The sequence below is a fragment of the Melanotaenia boesemani genome, chromosome 9, assembly GCF_017639745.1.
Source record: "Melanotaenia boesemani isolate fMelBoe1 chromosome 9, fMelBoe1.pri, whole genome shotgun sequence".
Classification (NCBI taxonomy): Eukaryota; Metazoa; Chordata; class Actinopteri; order Atheriniformes; family Melanotaeniidae; genus Melanotaenia; species Melanotaenia boesemani.
This window is the reverse complement of record NC_055690.1, coordinates 25,991,055-26,015,840: the sequence shown is the minus strand read 5'-3', so window position 1 is coordinate 26,015,840 and position 24,786 is coordinate 25,991,055.

Genomic DNA, 24,786 nt, shown 5'->3' with positions numbered 1-24,786 from the left:
AGGGGGAAAGAAAAGGAAAAGAATTTAATAATAAAAAAGAAAAAAACTTGTACTGATCGGCTGCCCCCGAGTAAGAAAAAAAGTAAGAAACCAGGGAGTCCCACTCCCCAACACTGGGGAAAAATCCCCACACGCTTTCAGTCCTACTCCGCTCCCTCCGCGGAGTCCCCAGGATGACGTCACAGTCTGCAGGGGATTTTCCCTGTGGCGCCGGCTCTGCGCTCCCTGCGGGGAAGTGAAGGTGGAATTGCTCCCGATCCCACAGAGCACTCAGGATTTGCCAGCCCACGCTCCAGACAGAAATAAGGACATTCCTTTAACTCACGTCACCATGGCAGTACGGGTATCAACCCTCTACCGTTATCAGCAGCGTCCGTTGTAGGTTGTCTCGTATCCTCGCTCAGCCCCTGCAGCTGTGGGAAATAAGTTGAAGAATGAGCTCACTCGGTTGCACTGCCAAAACCAACCTCACGCCCAGATGCTAGGCCAACAAATGTCCGTTTAGAAAATTCTTAGCAAGTGTTAATGGCTCGGATTTCTGTGTTCATCGCCACATCACCGCTGGCTTCTCGCCTCCCCACTGACTGCAGGTTTCCCCAGTGCATGCTCCCCCATTCCACTGGGCTCGGCCTCCGCATGGCACCAAGTTGGCTCTGCTCTTTCTTATCGCTCCAAGTCCTTTGTCCTCCTTATATCTGCAGAGGGCCTAATTGCTCCCAGGTGCAGTCAATAATTACAGGAGTCCACACTAATAAGCTTACTCTGCAGCCTAATCAGACTCGTGTCCCTTATATGAAGGTCCTTGGGAATCTCACACACTTCAAAACAGTCCAACCAAATCAGTAATACAAAAGAAACCACAATAATTTTGCCATGTCCTGCTTCCATCCACAACATATTGGCAGGCTAAGAGAAATGGCTGTGGTGGTTGCTAAGTCAAAAACTTGCACATTAAAACTACACGTTTTAATCTCACTGTCATTACAGTTTTAAATTATTTATTCTTTAATGTCAGCATTTAATTTAGGAGAAAAGTAGTGACATTTGACAATTTCACTGCATTCCACCAAATTCAAGTGGTTCCCCATTATAGGCAGATGCAGAAAATCCTGGTATTTTTGTTATTTATATTATGAAACTGTGAGACCACCGGGTGACACTAAGATTTTCTTTTTGCTTTTGTTTTTTTTGTTTGTTTGTTTGTTTGTTTGTTTTTGTTTTTGTTTTTTGTTTTTTTTGTGTTTATATGTGTGAAATAACTTTCTAATCCAAATCTAATCAACATTTTGATAATCAAAGAAGGAAAAAATCACACACATGCAAAGAAATAATAAACAAAAAACAAAAACTGTAATAACAGAAAGATTAAAATGTGTAGTTTAATGGAAGTCAGTGGGACAGTGACATTGATAAGATTGAATAAATTTTGCTGTCAGTCTTTGACATACCCATCATAAAGCCCCATCCTTAAACTATTTATTTTATAGAAAATGTTTTGTATGTTTTGGTTTAAATGAATAATTAATCATTCAAATTATCAAACTGGCATTTAAAGGGTTGAAAGTCTTAAAATGATTGAATGTTTGGTAGTTTTGAGCAGGTCTGAATGTGTTCAAGGGATTTATGAAAAAAGCAGAAACAAATACAGTATGTATGATGACTTTATAGCAGATTTGTTGCACAAGTACGTTTCTGCCATGAGGGTCACCAGAGGAAGTGTCTGACACCACATAAAAATACAAATCGAATCAAAACAATTTTGTTGCTACTCTTTGACATATGCTAGTGTCTAATCATCACCAAAGACTGGTCTTTCTCATATGTATTATATGAAAGAAAAAAAATTCATCTGGTTGATTTACGAAAAAAAAAAAAAAAAAAGTTGAAAAAAATATTGATCTATGAAAATGCTATCACCAGAGGGTGCCAGATGTGAAGAGGGCACACAGGTTAAATCTGTCCATGAGAATAGCCATTGCATGAAACCAGTGAAGTAGTTGTAGATGCCAAAAGTTAATTTAATCACAAAGCAAAGTATTACCAAAAAGCTAAGAAAAATGGCAGAGAATGACAAAGTGCACATCCATTTGTCATCATTTCAAGGGAAAGGAGTTAATACCATTAGATTCAACCCAGGCTTAACAGTATCTTGAGCGTAGAATTCATGATCAGGCTCTCATAATCTAACATGACTACTGTCATCAACACACTTATTAATCCCATATTGGATTGCAATGCACATGTTACTCATGTAAGATAATTTTACTGCTATTATATTTAAATAAAGTATTTAAACAATAAGGAGCAAAACAAGAGGCTATCATAACAACTTTAGTAATTGATGGTGTGTGAGCACCATCTGTTTTGGAATGAACACCCCACATCCCTTTAAACCAATTTACATCTTTTCATCCAAAATATTCATGTACAAAATTTGAAATATCAGGCTGTCACATCCCCTGGCCTATGGCCAGGTTCTGTGTTAATGCAAAGCCACCTGTGTGATTGCAACTCTACGATTGGCTGTGGACCTGAGAGACCGCCCTGCTCTTCTGACTCCCTGATTGGACGACTGCCCTCCAGACAAACCAACCAGTGGAACACCTGGCCTTTAAAAGGAAGGAAGCGCCAACATTCGGGGCAGCTGGTCATTAGGCCCTCAGCTTGCCATCTGGGATTGTTAGTGAAGCGTTGGTTGGTTGGTTGGTTGGTTGGTTGGTTGGTTGGTTGGTTGGTTGGTTGGTTGGTTGGTTGGTTGGTTGGTTGGTTGGTTGGTTGATTGTTTGTACGTACGTACGAGCGAGCATTTAGTTTTCCCTATAGTTTACACCATTGTGTTTAAGTTAAGAGAAATTGAGATTGTTTGCTCTCATCGTTTGTGAGTAGCTTTTTGTTTTTGGTAAGTTTTGTAGCTGTATTTGGTTCGTAGTTTAAATAGCTTTCTGATTTATTTCGTGGTATTGATTTTTGGTTTGTTTTTCAAGAGAAGCTTGAAGTTTGTTTAGTAAGACTTTGGTTTGTATAATGGTAAAGATTGTTAAAGTTAATAAGTAAAGAGAACTATTTATTTTGTAATTGTTAATTGTTACCTCAATTGAGGACACCTTTAGTTAATTAGATTTCTTTCTTTTTTGTAACCGGACAAGATATTCCGTACCTTGGACACCTTTGGTTGTTTTGTTTTTTTGTTTGGATTGGAACCTGGGTTTGTAATAAAACATTGTGTGTATATATCTTTAAGTTTGATCCGGTTTGTTTTGTTGTTGACCCCTTTATCCCCTTGATTTTGAGGTAGGGTTGTAACAAGGCATGTCAGTATCAGAATGTTGACATGGACATTGGAGTTAAATGTCCATCAGAGCATAAGATTACACTGTTTTTGCGCTGGATTTTTTGTCACATGACTCAAATGCTACAAAATATTTTATGAATAAGAGTTTGGTGGAAATTATATTGAGATATTAAACAGGATGTCCATGCTGCACTTTCTTTCTTCACAGTTTCTGGGATGATTAATAGATTTTCTTGATGAGATATTTAAGCATGTGGTCAAATGAAAGATGGAAGAGAAATATCTCACTATGTTTTATTGAAAAGCTGGAGCACTTAGGAATCCATCCTAGCATGCAATGAAAACTAGTTTTGGAAATCACAGGGTGTAGTGAAGTGGTCAGTTACATGGGCCTCTCTTAGAATGCACTCTACAGTCTTTTAAATATATTAGACATTTGACAAATAATAATTAACTTTCAAGTCAGAGAGGAGTATATCACACAAATCAGGAAGAAGAGGAAATAATAAGAAAAAAAGTGAGAAAAGAGCTTAATCTTGGTGAGGGGTCAGCTAAATAACATTTTTGTTTACAATTTATTTTCTTAGCAGCTGTACATAGCATAACAGCCAGAAGGTATAAAAGTGTAGTTAAAATAACAACAAAAGAACAAATTTGTTCTTTAGTCCTACTTACAAACTTTTTAAAAGATTGTGGCATTCATGAAAATCTTGACCTATGAACCTAGATTTGTTCTAAGGAAAGGACAAATTCTATGAACCCTCAGAAGTACTCTTACAAACATATAAGTGTGAATATGTATGAACAAAAAACAGTGGCCTCTAACAAAGAGCGGGTGAAGCATGGGTCACTGGCACAACATATATATTTTAATAATTAAAATATACTACACCATCACTTTTTTATCGTTCTGTCTGATCTGATCAGTAACTCAAAATACATAATTAGTATTTTGATTAGGAAACTGATGCCTTGGCCACCCAAAGAAAAAAAAAACCCACTGACTCAAGCTTCACATTTACCAGAAGGTTTTATTTTATCAGATGTATACACTCACTCCTTAGCACACCACATCTTAAAAGGATGCTGAATATGTTTGGATACTGCAGGTAGAAAACTGATCTACTAATTAGTGCTAAGCACTAAACAAGGCCTAAACCACATTGCTGCAGTGCTTAAAATATTCACAAAATAAGCTTGATGGCCATGGTAATTAAATGTACATAAAATAGTTTTGTTTTTATTTCTGTTCATTTTATTCTGAAGTTTGTCAACAGATTTTTAAGTATTTGTGGTGAAAAGTGCCAATTTCACACAACCTTGTTAGTATTGACTCAGCAGCGGGGGCAAAGTATGTTGACTGATTGCTTGGATCCCATTTCACACATAATATCCAATAGCACCACTATCTGTGCTTCTTTTAATTAATGCAGTTCTTATAAGATTGCATCAGATTTCTTTTTGTTTTTTACAAGAAATAGACAAAATCTAACATGAAATCACTTTCTTTGTTTCTCTGACCTTTGGTAAAACTCCAAATCTTTGCTTTGACATGCCAAATAATAATAATAATAAAAAAAAAAAGCACATGTACCAGCTGCTGGACCTGAGGATGTCATTTCACTATATGCTCATGGATTTTATGTCATGTGTTACAATATATTTTTAAAGCCTGTGGATACGCCAAAATGTATTCTTAAGTTACAAAATTCACCATTAAATAAAATACATCAAAAAGAAGATACTGTATGTATGAGTACATATTAGATATATTGTAAGAGGTGAACCTTTCTTATACTTCAAAAATTATTGTTTTGACAAGAAAAATATGTAAAAAGTACGGCTGTCAAAAATAATGTGGTAACGGTGCATCCTCATTTAAGTGCGTTAATATTTTTAAAGCACTTAACTCAAGGACAAGACATTCAGCTGAGACGTTGAGAGGGAGCCCTAAACATATTTCACTTTCAGGTTACATTTAATTTTTCAAAAATGTTCCTGATGTATATTGAAAAGAATAGCATTAATTTGTCAGCTTTGTGTTTTATTCATTTATGTAATTTAATTAAATCCTCCAAATGTGATTTGTTCTGTTTCCTTTGGCACTGTGGACAACCGCGTTGTTTGTTTGTAGCATGCTGTGAGCATCCATACAAAAAGCACTTTATATGCTTTCTTTTGTGGTTTTTAAAGACCCACTCAAATGCTTATTTGGAACTATTTCACATGTTCTCAGTGGTCTTTAAATTGTGATTTTGAAGTTTTTGGTCAAAATCACAAAACCTGTGCCCTTTTCTAGGAGAGAGAACCTGTAGCTCGTGAGCAAGTTGCCTTGTTGTGGGCGGAGTCAGTGTTTAGTGTCCAGTCCCATTGGCAGATCATTAGCAGTAAAAAAAAAAGAAAAGAAAAAGTTATGTAAAATAGGAGTTATGCTGACCCATGTCTTCCTTCAAGTGTTGACTGTAAATCAATGTGTGGTTTGTTATGTTGTGATGACTGAGAAACCTAATCGATTGCTCTCACAGCAAAGTTTGTTAGTAAATAATGAAAGCTAACGTGATTAGCAACCCGCTACTGCACATACATATCAATCCACTATCTTTTCATCCTCAGACTCAGAATGGGCGGAAAGGGCTCGGCAGGAGTTTGTGTCCTCGACCTGTGGATTCATGATGTGTAAATGCGAGTCTGTCTGAGCTCGCCTTTTTCTGGTTCACACTTAGATCAAAATTTTCATAAGCTATGTCCTCTAGCATCAGATAAATGCCACATTGACATGTGAACAACATGATTTTGACCGGAATGAGTCTTTAAAAGAACTTTCCATCCCTGTTTCTGATTAAACAAGCTGTATACAGTACCAGCAGAGTTTTTTTTTTTTGTTTGTGTGTGTGTTTTTTGTAGTACATATTTTTGACTGTGCTACATGCACTAATATATACGCACGTGCACATGATGTGCAAAATCATAGTGCATGACTGACAATGGCTCCCAGAAGCTTCGGTGTAATTCGAGCCCTCAGGCCCCATATAGCCGTCATTTCTCTGTTATGATGGCAGGACATGGAGAGGCAAGATGGAAAAGATGAGCAGGGTGGCTCTATGGATGGATTTGAGAATAAACAAAACATTAATGGCACAACCCATGGACATCAGTCCTGTGGAGAATAAAAATGGTTTAACATTCTTTTCCCAGTGAGAGGGTTCCACACCTGCGCTTCTCCTGTATTTTTTTATTTATTTTTTTTATTTTTTTAACTTATCCTGTATCATCCCCATGTTTTTGCAGCACAGTTGCTTCCTCCCTCTCCTCTCATGTTTTTCCGGGCATCATGGCGGCTTTCCTTGATCAGCTGATTGACTTTTCTCTCTTGTTGCATCTTTTTATTGTTCAGTTAAGGAGAAGGACACCAGCAGTTCATAGTTCACACCGTAACATATTTACCCCAAAGTATTGCTTTTCGCAGGACACTTTTCCAACACACTGTGACATGCTGTCAGGAGAGGCAGGTAAAAAAGAAAAAAATTACATGAAATAAATAATATTTCTCACTGATTTGTGTTAAAAATCTGGTGATTCTTCACTTTTAGGTTAAATGTCTCATCATCCATGATTAAAAAAAAAACAAAAAAAAACACAGACACTCTGACCAGTTATTTATAAGCATGGTTCAACGAGCGCAGTCAAAAATAGACTGCACAAATGTTTAGTGGAGGTGCTTCTGAGACGCTTCTGACATGCACTGTGGCGTGCCCGGTGTTAATCCAACCATTGACTAAAATGGCTGGGAATAGCTGTAGAGGCTACAGCTGTAATGCAGCGCACACGCACCAGGTGGAAATTGGAAAAAGTCTATTTTTGATGGAGCAAGCATCCAGAGAGCATCAACCTCAGCAGCTCAGGGAGGAAATCAGAGACAGGGCCAGTGTTAAAGCTTCCAGTAAATTACAAAATAAAAGATCCTGTTCATATTTGCACTCAACGAACCATGTGAACATTATCCCATTAATCGGTCATTGGGACGTTTATCCTGGAAGTGGAAAATCACATGATTCGCCAATTCTCCTGTGATTTCATGATCTCGCTGATTCAGCGAGGCGGACTGTATTCATGGGCAATCTGCATCTGATACACTCCTGGTGTGAAGTGATCCGCCGCGGAGGTTGGAACGAAACCGTGATGCATCTGGATGCGGCACACACAGACCTGATGGAAATCAGCTGTAAGATGCTTGGTTGAGTTTTCTACCAGTTGAAGCCAACAACCACCCTTTTAGATCCAATTCCCACATCACTTCTAAAAAATGGTTTTACAGTTTCTTTGAATGAGAGCTTTAAAACATAGTAAATTACTCTCTTTAAATGAGTGTTTTCCACAGCTGCCTTCAATATCACAGTGGGGAGGTCCCTTCTGAAGAAAATTTATTTAGACCAAAAAAGTATTGATAATTACCAACCTGTATTCAGCTTATCATTTTTTAAATCTATCTATCTTGATAGATAGATAGATAGATAGATAGATAGATAGATAGATAGATAGATAGATAGATAGATAGATAGATCGATCATTTAAAATATATTTAAATTATATTTAATAATGCCTATATTTAATTGTTTAGTTGAATATTTAAATTCATTGATTCATTCCTAATTTGTCATTTTGGTTCTCCATTGATCCTGCCTTCAATGAAAATTATTAATCTTTGTAAAATACTGTCCATATAGTTGCCTCAAAGCTGATAAAAATTTGTACTGAAATGAGCCATTGCTACCAACTAACAGGTAAATTTATACAAGTTCTGTGTTCAGAGATGGACACATGTTTACAATGTATCTATGTGCTCCTTTTCTTCTGATAAATGCAGGTGTTATAGCAGTGTGTGTTTCTTTTTGCAAAGCCACTAGTTCTGATTCCCTCCTTCTCTGTGGTCTGTGGCCCAAAAAGCAGCAGCACTGCAATTATTGATGAGACTCTCTTATCAATAATTCAGCCATACATCTGATTAGCCAATGGGATTGATGATAGGCCTCTGCACTGAATCCTCACACATCAATCCCCTACTTGGCTCTGGGATTTGTTATCTCTCCCACCCTGTCTTTCTACTTCTTTTGTCTTTGTCTCTGTCATTCTGTCTGTTGTTGGCCTTTTATCTCTCTCTTTTTTTGTTTACCTATACATATACGAAATTGGACTAAAGTTTTCACATCCATCTCTTCTACTCTACTCTCTACTGTGCAGTTATCCGATTGCCTTGTCTTAGTATGTTTTGCAAGTCAGATATGTTTTGTTGACACTTCATCCCAACAGAGCTCCACTTAACATCAACAGTTTTCAAATGTGACTCCAACCAGAAGAGGAGACAACAAAAAGAGGATGGAGGTGACAGTGAAGGAGCAGGTGTATGTGTTTTTACACAAGAGAATCAGATTGGGCAAAAAAAAAAAAAGACAGATTTAAGTCAGTAGGTATTCAGATGGAACTGAAAGCCTGTTTTTAGCACAGCAGGTATCAATAACCATGCTGCTTGTTTCACAACCCACATGAGTACAGTACAGACCCAAGAAGTAAAGTGTCCAAAAATGTGTGTATAAGTGATTTTCTATTCCTTGCTTCAGTAAAAGTTTTAGTGTGTGCTACATGTTGTATGAGCAAGATAGCTTGTCTGCAAGACAGTGTAGCAGACAAAGCAACAGTGAAAGGAGGGAAGAGAACTTTCCAGCAAAGAGCCAAAGTGTTAATTACTTATTGATTCAATTTGGTAGATGACTGCCTAAAAAGGTGGAGGGCAGCTCAGCGCACAGCTCAAAGGGAGAGAAAGGAGACAATCTACTACTAATAAGTCCTTCAGACTCTCATCTCCCCCACACTTAATGTTTACTACCAATCCCTGTTCTCTGAGCCATGCTTGGTTGCATTGCCTACAACCTTCTCATCAAGCGACTTCCTTGCTCCCTTTGTTTTATTCTTGTTCCACATGGCCTACAGTAATTATATCCTTCACAACACATCTACACCAACTCACATTTCACTTTTTCTCTCTGCTTGGCATTTTCTTTAGTCCCTTATCCTCTATGTATCAATGACTTTTATCAGTGTTTCTTTTTCTCTGGCACCTACCTTTAATGTCTTTTGTATTGTTGTTAACCCTGTTGCCTTGTCACATCACTCACATGCTCCCTGTTTCCTCCATCATCTCTCTCTGTTAATGTCTTGTTCTCTCCCTCCCCCTGATCTAAATCCCCTGCCTCTAAGAAATGGTTCTCTACAGTTTAAGGTTGGATAAACCAGCACCCTGCTGTGGGCTGCTGGAACAATGTCTCTCTATTCCTGTCTTCTGCCTCAGAGCAGAAAAATTTTTTCCAGGGCCATGAGAGTATATAGTTGAAGGGTTGATATGTTTTTTTTGGATTTCTGCATAAATACATTATACTGTAAAAAAAACTCTGATTTTCAAAGAGGTTTTAAAAGTAGATTAAGGAGTTGTTGATGCTCATCAACCTAAAATAAAGGTTGCACATATCTTACAAGACTGTGGACTCCACAAATACACATGGTGCAATGAAATGAAAAGAAATTCCTGAGCATTTTCCCTTCTAAGAGGAGGCCAAAGAATGGAGGTGACTTCACAAGGTTGGACCATAAATGTCCATTAAGTCACATGGGAAATCCAGGCAGATTTTTTTATTAGTTTATGGCCTTTCTCACTTTTGCTAATGTTGATATTTATTACCCTGCCATCAGAAAAGCACCTAACAAACACTCCTTATACCATTTGGCAAACTTGCTTATACAGGTTCACAAATATTTGGACTAATTCTTTTCCCCAGACTATGCCCCTGGACTCCCATCATCAAGTAGGCAGTATTGCACAGAACACATGGCACAACAATACTGCAGAAAACAGCATGACGTAATACACACAACACAACATAGCAGCTCACAACATAGCAAAGTTTCTTTCATTTAGCAAAGTTTGTCTCATTCTCTCAACACTTCCATCCATCCATCCATCCATCCAATGGTTTACTTTCATATTCATCTAAATATTCACCATCCATCTCTCAATGAAATGAAAAGGAAGGGAAAAAAAAAAACTTTATTAAGAATAATCATAATGCATGTGCAGGACCTGAAATTGGGATTTTATTGGGAACTACATCACAACTGTGGCTCTGCTTCACCAACCATGTTATATGGAAGTCTATACTTGAAACTGATTGGAAATGGGATAAATACGAAGGACAAAGCATTTAAGGCAGTTTGAGTGATTGCATTCAGTGCTGTAACATGCTCAGACTGTGTCGAACTTGTTATGTTATGCTCAATTAAATTAAATGTAAATGAAATTAAAATTAAAATAAAAAGGGGTTTTTGACATTTTTTTTCTTTTATCTTTCATCCATCTTTCAATCAATCCATGGTCTCTCTCTCCACCCCATTTGTTCATCTTTCTGTATTCTGTCTGCATTCATCTTCATATCCATTCATCTCCTTTTCTCGGTTTACACTCACCTCTTTTCCTTTTCCATCTGGGTGTGGGTGTGGGGAATGCCCACTTTGAATGTCCTTCCTCTAAACCATCAATCACAAGATATTCCAGATAACCCTTATTGAGGTCGTTCACTTTAATCTGTATCCTCACCTCAAATTCTCCTTCATATTGCTTAATACTTTGACTCTTTGTCATTATGGTTTGGTCCCTTACTAGTGAAGAGAAATAGAAACTGTACGTTCTCCCTCCAAAAACAGTTTTTCTTGCTCATGTGGAGTCCATCGAAAGGACAAGCCAGCCAGCCATTGGTAAAATTGTTTCATAAAGTGATTAAACCAAGGAAAAATTTCTTAGTTTGAGTCACAAATATGTTTGCAAAACAAAAAAATAAGGTAATGGTCGAGCATCACAACCATATTTCAGACATAGGATACCAGTCAAATGTCTGGACTCATCTACTCATTCAGAATGAATGTATAAACAGTATATGTCCAAATTTTTGACTACTACTGTGTAAAGCTATTGTTTGCAGATATGTTTCTTCTTTTAGTTTGGAATTCTTACAATACAAATATATCTCTTCTCTTATCTTCACTTAACACTGTGTGTTTTTTTTTTTTTTTTTTCTGAGATTATCATCTTTGAGCGCATGTAAAACTCATGCAACCTACTTAGCCATTTACATGAACCAATACTTTCACTTTTTCTGTCTGGGTCATACATCATATACACAAGGACACCCACATGGTCAAACCCAAACATATGGCACAGAATAATACCAGAGTTAAACAGATGGATTCCATGTTCAAGTACATCAGGGCTTCCTGTGTGTGCACACACTCTTCGAAGCTGACACACCACATAGACAACAGGAAGATGTTTGTGAAGTTATCTTGACAGTAAGTTTCCTTTGTATTATTCTGTTATTGTTTAAAACTGCCTCTTACACTATTCTTTTATGAGTGTGTCATGGTGCTGAAGTCATATGTGGATGTGAATTTATTTCCTGTGTTCATGAATACACAGCGGCATGTTTGGGAAACACTTGTACACTTGTATATGAAGGTGTTTGGTTCACTATCAGACAGGTACATTACCCTGTCAGAGTGCTGGGAGTGGCTCATATCTTACCTCTAACAGCCAGATCGGAAAACCACTCTTCTTTTGATTTTCAAATGAGAAAAGTGGTTTAACACATCTCTTCCACTTTTCTTCCCAAACTCATTTCACTTTTATTTGTCAATTTCATCCCATCCTGGCTGGGCTGTCAGCAGGGTTGCAGTCTGATGTGTAGTTGGTTGAGGCTTCATTTCAGCCCACCAGAAACACTAAAACATAGCATGCTACTTTTTTTTTTTTTTTTTTTTAATAACTGTTACTTCTAAATAGCTTTACAGTGTTCCAACTTTAAGCCATTGTTAAACAATGATTAAACTAATGTTTATTTTTAGGCTAAAGTTGTAAAAACATTTTTTTTTATTATTCACTAACTACCTTTGCACCAGTAAAATAAGTAATAAATAAATTAATAAATAAGTAGATAAAATGGGTAAAGCATACCGCCAGGTCGGTAGTGGGGCTGAATGAAGTATAAAAGGCAAGGTCCCAGTTCCTGTCTCTTGTGCCAAAAAAGGTATTAAACAACTAACATTATGCAACAAAGAGTGTTAGTAATTCCGAACACTTTAAATGTTGTTAGGCGCCTGTTCTGTACCAAATACCATGTGCAGTTTCTGAGCTTAAATTTCCATTTCTTATTCTTCTGCCATCTGCATTGTTGTGATCTGTGGTAATGAAACAAGGTGCTTTCACTTGTATTATTCTCCACCAGCTGGACATTTTCTCTTGTTCTTTCCTTGATCTTAAAATTACATCTATTTAACTCTCAAGAGGATCAGACAGAATTTGAGTAAAACACTCAATTTGTTTTGTCTTTTAAATTGTATGAGTCATGTTTGCTGCCCTCAAGGGCTCTCAATGTCAGTCACAGATTTGCACAGAACTTGCATGTTTGGATCATGATGTTCAGTAGGGTGAATAAAAGAGAAACAGAGAGAGAGAGAGAGAGAGAGAGAGAGAGAGAGAAAGAAAGAAATGGGACAAAATTGCAAAAGGAAAATAAGTAGGCTACTCTGCAGCACACTCTTTCTTTGGGAGATAGAGGCTCTGTTACCATCATACATGAGCATATGTAAAACAGACATTAAGATATAAGTAGGAAGCCACAAATAAATTTATTAACAAATCTACTAGTGGAATAAGCAAATTGTTTCAGCGTGGCTATAAATCCCCAAATTCTCCCGTCAGCCTGTTGAAAAGTCATTATTCATGACGCTAAACCCCAAATCATCAGATTTTATGCAGATATGGGTTTGTGATAGCCTTGCAAGATTATACCAGACCAAGAAGTCACACTAATTCCTTGTTTACTTGTTTTAATAAAACATCTGATGCTGTGTCCTGAGATTGGTAATATGACAGTGTTTGTGATATTTCCTCTTTATATTCTTTACATAAAACAAATGACATTTTCATTTGTTGCTTTCTACAGAATACACTGATCACTGGAGATAACATTCAAAAGAAAAGCATGTTGTTAAACTGAGAAGTTTGAGAGGAAAGTTGCATTAAATCGTTGCCATTAAAAGATATAATTGAATCAGTACTGTGTTATTAGGCTGATTCAAATGCTAACATTTTAAAATAGTCAAAATGTAGTACACTGGCTACTGAGATTAGTTTTTTTTTTTTTTTTTTAATTTGACAATCTAATATTTATTCTGCATCAATTCAGATTTTAGTTTCTCTACAAAGCCAAATATTAAATACTGACACCATTTTAAACATTTTTATATTTTACAGAATTTACAGCATTTTACTGCCTGTATTATAAAGTTATAAGTAGAGCAGTCCTGTCTGTTTTGAGGTTAGAAATTTTCATACAAGAGTATTTTTTCACAGTAATTGGAAGGAAAGAAACCATAAGGTGCAGCTGGTTCACCTTTTTTTACTTTTTTCTGCAATCCTGGGACACAAGAAAAACACAACAAATCTATAACTGTGAGCAAGACTATACTGGCCTGACTGGGACTATGAGGTGGCCTAAGTGTTATCTGTCTGGGGAAAACAATGGTCTTGCAAGGACTGGTTCAAAAGCCCTCATTTATGAACAAAGCTTACCCACAGATGTGGGCAGGAGTGTGAAGCAACATTTCTACACAAAATGTGAAATTTACAAACTTGAACTTATCCTTAGAAATGAGAGTAAATAGTGTATAAGCACAGATCTGAGCAAACTGAAGCACAGAATAAAGTGGTTGAACAGGGAAACTACATATAGACAATTCCAGGCAAATACCAGAAGCAGACCCTTCGCCATTGCTTCTGTGGTATTTCTGTGCATGTCAGAGTGGAAGAGACTGGCACTATTTTCTCAATAATGTCAAGGAAATATAGAAGGACCTTTGCATATATTGTCTGTTCAAACAGTAGTGGAAAACTTCAATTGTGGAATAAAAAGTGAATGCAAAGAACATGGACATTTTTGTCATGGTTGATGGTCTGTGTCCTTGGTTTCTTTTATCCTCGGGCCTTATGTGTTTTTGGTTTCTTACCTTATTGTACAGTTTCACTCTTTTTTTTTCCTGTGTTCATTATTCCTGATTAACCTCACCTGCTTCAACTATGTCATTCATTTCACCTGTTCCCTTTAGCCATCCTCAGGATATATACCCCTTGGTTTCTCTTACTCAGTGCCAGACTGTAGTTGTTTCCCCGTGATCCAGTCTTTTTAAGTTTACCTAGTTCTTCCAATCAAATCTTGGATATTTGTACTTGTCTTCCTCCTGCCTTGTCGGTCCACTACTCATCTCCGCTGTGACACTTTTTCTTCATAAAGATTTCTCATGTCACAGTGACACAGTGGCAAAGAGGCACTGGTTGATGCTCTGTTTGCTGTCTCTGTCAATTACAGATGGGCCAACACACAAATGGGCTGCTAGATTAATCTATGGAAAGCTTAGTGTTACATATGCACTCTCAACATCTAAGTTTACTTTTTTCCAAGAAATAAAGAGAGGTTATACAACTCATAACCCGCAGTGGTCATGGTATCCTTGATGCTTGTGTAAAATTACATAAAGGAAGTAATACGTTTTTAATAATACCATTCAGACTACTAAAGGAATGCAGCTAAAGTAATTTCAAACCATGTATTATTGTGATCTAAGTGTTTAGATCTGAATGCAACCTTAATGCATTCTTAATGTTTTAAAAGTTCTATCAAGAGCTGTACTGACCTTATCACCCAAGATGTTGGCAACAGGTCTGAGCATCCTCACAGTCTGACTCACTTCTCTCTTCATCATTCTGCCTGAGATCCTAAAAAGAGTTAAACATGACATGGATTCATGAAACATATGATTTATGGTTTGAGAAGGATCTCCAGCAGCTGATACATAAGACCAGCTGCTGGGGATCAATGAAAAAGGCATTGCTTAAATGTCTTTTTTATTGCCTGTAGAGCACAAGTGAGTCACTTCTATAGTTTCTCTGTAATTAGATTAAGATGAGCACAAAGGAGTAATGTATCAACAAAACAAATAATTATGTTGTATGGGAATAAACAGTGATACTCTGACTCTAATGATAATGAGACCCTGGTAAATTATGTGTTTATATAGCATCCAATAATTGTGTCTGTATAAACCACAACAGACATTAACCACAGAGTCCGCTGGAAGATGCAGCAATGATTCTCTGTAGACTCAATATAGTTTTTAGATTTTCCATTGTTGTTGTTTGTACATTTTTACTTTCTCCAAATTTTAATGCTATCATTTTTTAGTGGGGGTAGCTTTGATTGCCTTGGTACATTTTGTTACAGCTTTTTACTGCGTTAGGCGGACCAGCTCTGCACAACAGTTCTTATTATGTACCTTCAACACAGATTGCGATTAGTACAAGTATTCCACATTACTCTGATTGTTAACTTTGCTCAGCACTTTGAGTTATACATACTTAATGATGTCATGTCACATCAACATGTAAAATAATTGAAAGCCCTTTAGAGAAAACTTTGCACTTAAACCCCTTCCATGATACAAGTCTGTGTTGTATTGGGTGTTATTACTGGTTTAATCACTGGAATACATTTTTCTTTGTCTACATTTTGTTTGGCAGAAAAATATGTTGATCCTGTAAACCTAATCTAAGACTGACAAACCGTGCTATAAATACTATGTGTTATACAGTAGTATTAATAAATTACAGCTTGACAGTTTGTTTGTTTGGTATAACTTAAGGAACATCAGGCTGATTCATTTATGAGAAATGAAGTTTAGTTAACATAGATTCTAACACGCTTTATTTATTTATTTATGCATTATATGAAATATGCTATGTCTAAGGTAAAGTACAAATAATTATTCAGCCAACATATAAACTCACTACAGTTTATCCACTTCAAATTGCACTTAGGGCATTTTGTGTTTGAACTTGTTTCAAAGCTTTCAATGAATACTTTTCAAATTGGTGCAGCATTTGCACTGAAGCTAAAACTTCAATTGTTCTGCATTTTGAAATATTAAAGACACTCCAATTGTCCTCTTATTTCGGGATCCTGGTAATTAGACTTTTTTTTTTTATTATTAGTAATTCATTAATTTCTCTATAATTGCTACTTAAAAACATTGATAATAAAAAAAAAAAAAAAAAAAAAAAAAAAAAAAAAAAAAAAAGACCACTCTCACATATTCTTACTTTTGACACATATTCCAAGCTGGCCAAAGGAGGAAGTTCAGACCACTGATATTAAAACACAAAAGCTCTACACAAGGGGTCTCACAAAAGGGGTCCACCTTAAATCCATTATCCAGAGGCTATACACAAAGTGCAAAGAGGGAGTCAGAAGACCAGTGAGCATCAGAGCCACGATCCAAGATGAAACATCCAAGCTCTACAAATACAACAGGAAGATGGACCCAGAGGATGAAGCGCCTAGTGAATGTCTCAGGCAATGGAACCTGGAGGAAGAGGAGTTGGAGGAACCATCATAGGAGGAAAAATCCCCTGCATGGGAACAGATAACTGAAGTGGCAGATATGAACTAGCCCTACCAATGGCTAGAAAGGGCTGGACTGAAGGACAGCACAGAGGCGCTAATTATGGCAACACAGGAGCAAGCCTTGAGTATCAGGGCAATAAAGGCCAAGACCTACAACACATGGCAGGACCCTGGGTACAGGCTGTGCAAAGAAGCCCCTGAAATAATCCAACTTCTAACAGCAGGGTGCAAGATACCGGCAGGCAAATAATACATGGAACGCCAAAACCAAGTAGCCAACGTAGTGTACAGAAACATCTTTGCAGAATGAACTGGAGATCCCTCGGTTATGATGGGCAACACTGAAGCTGAGGTCTGTTACGTTGCCTGGGGCTTGTAAATATATTGTATAGCACACTAATTGGTTTTCATATACAATTTCATTAATTGACAGTTTGGTACTTAAAGAATTACAATTATGCACAAAGGTTGAACTGTTTATTTAATACTGATGTGGTTTGTTTTACAGATACCTGCAAAGACAGCGATAGGCAGAACATTGTGTGTAAATTTGAAGTCCATAGGTAATTTAATGGAGCTTTACTTACCTGGCACAAGGCCTCTCCAGGGTGACCGGGCAAATGGGTTTCAGGTGGCCTGGATATCCTTTAATGAAGTGGGAGAGACCATGTGGCAGTAAGATTTTTGGAGTTATTTGTATATTGGGTTTTTGGTTTAACTTTATGATTTGTAATATGTATATAGTGTGTAAATACTTTTAGCTTTGGTAGAAGGAATTTTAATAGAGAAATGTCTTATAATTGAGGATTCACCTGTGGGAGGAATGGTACAGCCCAATCAGCAGCAGAGAATAAACGAGGAGGATTTGCTCATTTGAGGTGGCTGCTGGTGGTGACTGGACTACCCTGCAACAGGAGGAGGAAGTTTGTTCTGTTGAACCGATGACTGGTAAATAAAGACCTTTTTTGGATTGGATTCTGCAGTCCTCGCCTCATTGTTTTCCAGCCGCTCTTAGGCCAACCTGCTCACAGTGAGATTATGGTTTTAATGTAAAACCACCACAAATAATTGTCTAGAAGTTATGAGTGAAAGTTCTTCTGCAGCAGCTTCTGGAACAGAATTATGAGGAAAGTGCTTTATTTGAGGTTAGCTAGCTAGCTGGTTCACATGAAAAGTTAAAAATTCTAATGTTAGATAAAACCACATACCTCTACACTGGAACTTCTTTCCTTTTCATAGTGTTGAACAGGTTCTGACCAGGTCAAAAAAAACAAAAAAAAAAACAGTGTTGGGGGACTGTTAATATTTTTCTGCATTGGTTCCTCTTTTATTTAAAGACAGAGCACAAGGAAAAGGCGTCGATTGAAGCTTTTATTGACATATCATAGCGGCATCCCTTCCAACATATAGCGCTCTAGGTGGCAACCTTAAAGGCTTATACCAAGGGCTGGCATTGGGTGTGGTACTTGCTTTTCTTTGTCAGTACCCATTGACAGTGTGCATTGGTCAACATGATGAACAGCTGGCTGGTCCTTAGAAGTAGTCTGTGTCAAATTTATTTCACTTGTCTATCAAGTGAAATACATTTGACAAGTGAGGTGTTTTGGTGAGGTGAAGATTGTGTGGTAATCTAGAGTCATTATTTGTTTGATCACAGACAATCAATGTTTCTGATACAAAAAATTGCATTCATGGATCAGAAGTTGTGTAATTATTTAGAACCTGCCTGCAACAATAACATGAAAGCTGGCATCCTGTTGTGTTGTACTTCAGGATAATTAGTTTTTTTTTTTTTTTTTTTTATTATTATTTTTTTTTACTTTTTAAACGGCATATTAGATGTCAACACCACATAGCGAGTTACAGATGGTAAATCTGATTAATTCCAAGTCTTCTTTTACATACATTGTTGCTGTCCATTTGAGAGCCTCCATGTGAGACATTTGAGTAAAAGTGTGTTTTTTTAAAGAAAAAGTTAACTGGCCTGTTCTTGTACCCCTGAATGAACCATAGTGGTATACAGTTGTTGCACACACCTAGGTGTCAGCTGGAGATATCTGCTGAAGAGATGGGGGGATTTACCGATGCTGATGTTTTGCCATCAGTAGGCATTCTTCAGATTCAAAATCTGTCTGACAAATTAAACTTAATGTCAAGAAAATGTGCCATTAAAGTGATTTCTACTCTTTGGTGAGAACCATTTTGTGATCTGTTTTTTTTTTTTTTTTTTAAACACACTAGCAACAAATTGTGTCACTTGGACAATCCATACCTGCAGTACTTTACAGAGAAGAGTGTCACCACTATTTCCCAAAGAGAGCTGAATTTAGTTGTGTGTGTATGTGTGTTTGTGTGAGCCTTGGGGTTAAAAAGGATTAGCAGGCAGGCTCCCATTCTTTGCTACAAGGCCACCAGGACATGACAAAATGAAGCTTCAGACACTATCTGATATTTCCCCTCCTCTGAGTTAGAAGTAAGTATTAAAACTGCCACACACAGATGTTGATTTCAATTCATGTAAATGGTAGTTTATTCAGATGACATTGTGCTTGTGTGAGTACTGAAGAAACTTCACAGTGCATTCAAAGAGACTGGGTTGAACAAGCAGCCTTAATGGGACACTTTTTTTGCTTGAATTTTTGGCTCTTTTCACCATCACTGGCAACAGAAGCAGAAAAAAAGTGAATGAGAGCAGCTTTATTGGGAATATGGCTATAATAAGGTGTAGTATATGTGAACACAGACAGTAAAGGAGATTTTAACCCCTTAAGCTCGACAAACCCACCGGTGGGTCCAACAGGTGTAAATGTGGTAACCTTAAAATGTGCAGGCCCTTTAGTATTTGTGCTTTTGTTCTTAATTCCCTTATTTTAATAATTATCCTCAGTCACAGTCACAGCCACAGGACAATTTACCTCTGATTACCGTGTTGGAACAAATATTGCAATGGCTGGCAAAAAAAAAACAAAAAAAAAAAAAAAACATGAATAAGTTATTTCATATTGTGAAATGTGAAATAGTGATAATACATGAGGAATTGAAGAGCGGAACCAATTACGCATAACAGTGTTGCACACCGGTTCGTTCCTTACGGTGAGGGAGGGACCCCCCCCCCCAGTGGAAATTCAGAATGAGAAATAGGTGGTTCGTGTCTTCATTGCTGCGCACATTTTACCTGTTTTCCAGGTCAGTACTGTGTTAAAACTACAGAAAACTGTCTCTTGAAGTTAGATTTTATGTATTGATATTATTGCAGTGTTAAATGATGAGTTAAAACTATGGATGAAAAGAGTCACGTGTCACAGCCGCTGTATAAGGAAGCCATTTTGACGTGGCCAGCATCACGCTGCATTGACACTCCTGTGAACCTCTGTGCACAGCATTAGTATTACTGTTTACAATAATAAGCATAATTTAACTGCTTGGCCCCTGAATACTTGACAATGTGTTTTGAATTATTGTTCTTTATGTTGTTAATGAGTTTGAGAGGTGTTTGAATCTGTTTTGACTCTTTGAATTGATTAGTTTGGTTCTAAACTGGTATCTCCTGTGCAACCTCTTAGTGTCAGTCATTGACAGATCTGTTCAAGAACTGCATTATTTGATTTGCAAAGCCATGAAGTTGTAAATGAATTGTAACTTGTAGCTCTAACAACATTGCCATTGTGGAGGAACCAGCAAAGCTGCTGAGAAGGATAATTGCACAGAGATAATTGTATTTTATTGTGGATTCGACTGTGATGAAAGTTTGTAAGAAAAGAAATCTGAACTATGTGCTTCAAAGCATTTAGTTATGGACATTGAAATGGAGACTCACGCAAGGGAAATAGTGGATGTTTATTCTATGTTCTTTGACACTGTAATAAATTCAGAGGAAATATGGGACGAGAAATACGTGGTTCGTGTCTTCATTCCTGCGCACATTTTACTTGTGTTTTCCAGACTGAAGAGCATGGACCAAAAATCTACTGTTGCCATGGTTAATCCTTTTTGGGGAAGTTCATGTGTGTAAAAAAGTTACTTTAGTGACATAAGGATATTTTATTTATAATGTGTCTCAAAGAAGAATACCTAATGCCACTAAATCAACTCCAAGTGCATTTAGTCAACAAAGTATTTGTTTAATAACAACATAATACTATGCAACAAACAACAGCGCCACCTGAAACAAAATGCAACACAACGTGTGATCCGTTCACTCAACCCCAACATATTGGGTATCAAATGAAACTAGAAAAGCTGCACTTTCATATGATACCAAGGAAAAAAAGATATTCGCCAAGCACCTCACCTCAGTCTCAAAACAAACACAAAGCTAACCTTAGCATATCACAGCTAGCCTTATCAGATTTCGTGGTCATTTTCAGTCTATCCACACTGTTCTTCGACCAAAACTTACAGTGTATTAATCCATAATTGTGAAACTGCATCATGCCCTAACATTTCATATGCTCCCATTCACAGCCACCTTGTTGTCTTGTTGTGGGTTTTGGAAGTGTAAATAAAGTCAGGAGCTTTCCAACGATATCTTACACTTGAACTAGACTTCATCTTTCAGGTATAAATGCTTGCACATAAACAAAGGAGCATCATTGCCATTTTACTGTAGTTATGCATGGGGGCACACCGGAAAGAGCGAATATCGAACAGCGTTCATTTCTTTGCTTCATTTTGACTTTTTATCCATTTAGAATGAAGGATAAAAGCCATAACATGTCCAAGAAATTACAAAAACCAAATACACCGTGTTAGAGGCTCTGGAGGAAATACAGCGATGTAGTGATGTGGAGATATCCAGTTCTGAAGACAGCGGTGATAATATATATGACTCAGATGAGGAGGATTTTTTTTTTCTTTCAAACGTGGATCCAGTTTATGAGTAAGTATATATGTTTTTTGTCTTTTGCAAGGGTTAAATGGTGGACTGTATGCACACAGCCTCCTATAGTGATGTTTTGTAGGCAGATTTTCTTCCAATAAGTAAAAAACCCCATTTGGCACAATTTGAGTCTCCAAGTGGCCAAATGGAGAGTCCGCCTGGTCCTATCCACACTAAAACTAGCATAAAAGCTATGAGCTTTGTTCTATTCTCATGACACTTTGTACAGTTGTAGTCAAGGAGTTGCTGAATGTATGCAGTGGTATCGTTGTGCACAGAATGACTTATATCATGATGTTTTCATCTGTGTAAAAAAAAAAAAAAACAATTAGGCGAGGATAATTTTTTTATTTTTACCTATGGTTTATCCCAATTTGCACAGGCATATGAACATTCACAATGTTTCTGACACCGGATTTATATTCCATAGGGTCTTACCTATCCATTGAGACCAAGGTTATGTATATTGACCCGATAATTACAGAGTTATTGTTGATTTAATTTGGGTAGGGCAGTTCAGGTGAACTACACCTCCAAAAACCCTTGGGTTCAAGAGGTTAATTATATTTCATTGGAAACTGTTGCCAACAGTGTGCAAACATATAGTGCAAACATTGCCTCAACCACCACAAAAATATGCACACAAATTAATCTCTATACATTATTGAAAAGACTCTGTCCATAATAGTAAAGCTTTGCCTTATTCACAATCTTCTAAGAACTATTTTCTGTGCACTGAAGTAATCTTAAAGAGTAATTCTAGCAAATCACATTTTGAAGCCTAAACACACCCACTAATTGTGAAGCACCACCTTTCATTCTGCAGTGATTCTTACACTGGTGTGTTCTCATGTGCTGTGCAAAGCTGAAGCCCAGAGTTATCTGACATAGGACTTGGATGTGATTTACCACACATTATTGTTATTATTGTCAGTAGGTTTCTTGGCCATTGTACTATTATTTTTATTTCATTATTATTATTTTTTCTTTTATCTGTGAAGCAGGTGATGCGTACTTCATGTTGGCCAGAATGCCACAGTAAATTGCAAGCTTTGCATCTTCTCAACCTGCAACCCCACCACAGTAAGGTGAGTTTTTGTGTGTGAGTAGCAGTCTGTGTTGCTTTTTTACTTCAGCCACTGTGTAAATTTGACCTGCGCTGGTCACTGTCAGTCAAGATAAAAACCAGTCCCAGATAGCAGACACATTTGGGACTAACCTGGATTACTTTTGGTACTTATGGCTCAGTTGTGACAAAAGCAGGAGTTGTGTGAGCCAGATGCGGTACAGATGTCAGGTGCTAGCCTTGACATGGATTATTGCGAATATCTTGTTGGCCACATGTAGTCCGGATGTATGTCGTTTGCTTGGATGTGGAATATGGCAAGTGTTGTGTAGGCCAGAAGTGATCCAAATATGAAACGCTGACCTGAACATAGATTACAACAGTTTCTTTGTGGGCCACATGTGGTGGCCTTGTGGCTGATTTTTTGACAGTCACACTAACACTGAGTCAAGGCTAAATATGGGCTGAATAAAACTGTAGATGTGGCCCATATTTGGGACAAACATTTTTTGCTATTTGGGGTTAATTCCAGTTATAGGCTTATTGACCAATGTGTCTATAAATAATCATCCACGAATGCTCCTGTTAGGTATATAAGTTGTGCTGGTCTCAGTCAGGAGTCTTCTTTGTGTGCATTGTCTTTTTTTTCGCCACTCACCTCTCCTCTGTGTTCTCTGTCTGCCATCTTCACTTCCATCATCTTGGGTGTTTTCAAGCAGGTCGGTGGGAAATTGCTCTCATGAAAGAGATTATTAAAGAATGCTCCACGTTTTAGTATAGCACTGAGCTATGTTTCTGTGAAATAGGTTACTCTTGTTTCCATTTGGCTAAATGTGCCTCTTTTTTGTCTGTCCATTGGGCATCTTTTTCTTTTTCAGTTTCTCATTGCCATTATAGCCTTTATGGGTCTGAATGTTGATGACAGTTGCAGCTATGGCAAAGGGCCAAGAGCAAAGAGGGATGAGAAGATGAAGGAGAGGCGGAAGAGCGATCAGGGGAGGATGGGTGGTGAGAGGGACAGAGATTTGCAAACAAATTTAATAACTAGCCTGCAGAATGAAATCACTTTGCCAGTTTTTGAATTGCTCACATCCCTGAAAGAGAGAACGGAGAAGGGAGAGAAAGGGTATTGAAAAGAGAAGGGGAGGGCAGACGTTGTATTAAAGGACTGGAAAAAATCTGAAATGTGTCACATCAATTTCAACCACTGCAGTTATCAGGGTGTTTGCTTTACACCTGAATACCTGGGTGAATGGAAGAGTAAAAGGCAGGAAGGAGTGATTGAAGCATGGCAGAAGCTAGCAGAAGATAGCATGGGGAAGAAAGTAAGCAACAATCTGAGCTGGAGACAGGTAAATGAGATGGAGTCAGATTAAAATGTTTTTCATGACAACATGGAACATAAGAGAAAGTTTATCACAACAAGATGATCATAATTTCAAATAGTACATTAAGAAAAATAAAGAACATCTTTGTATAAATAAAAACCTGGCTGTGAAATATGTTGTTCAAAGAACTAAATAAGTCTCACCAGTAATCATTGAGCTTTCTAAATCATTATGAAGGTCACAGTCTTGTGACTTGTTAAAGTCTCAGTATGATGCCTTATTATGTTGATATCAAAGGCAAACATTTGTAATTGTTTCATATTCCCTTACAGACAAAGAAACTACACATCTCAAGAATTTAGCTTTTTATGTTTTATTAACTTATACATATCAGATTAATTTTCTTAAAGACAAAGAAACTTCTCCAAAGGAGCGGGAGGAAGACGCTTAAGCTGCACTCTGGAATTTTTGGCCTGGAATGCTCAACAGGTTAACTTCTCTAAGGGTGAGTAAGAGTTGCCCATTGGCTGAATAAACCTCCTGCAGCCACAAATCTGTCATTTTAAATAATTAACAGCATGTAAACTAAGAACTAACATATCTTTTTTAAGGTTTGGTGCATTCCAGCCAGAGGAGAAGACGAAAGATCTAATATCCCCCTTTTG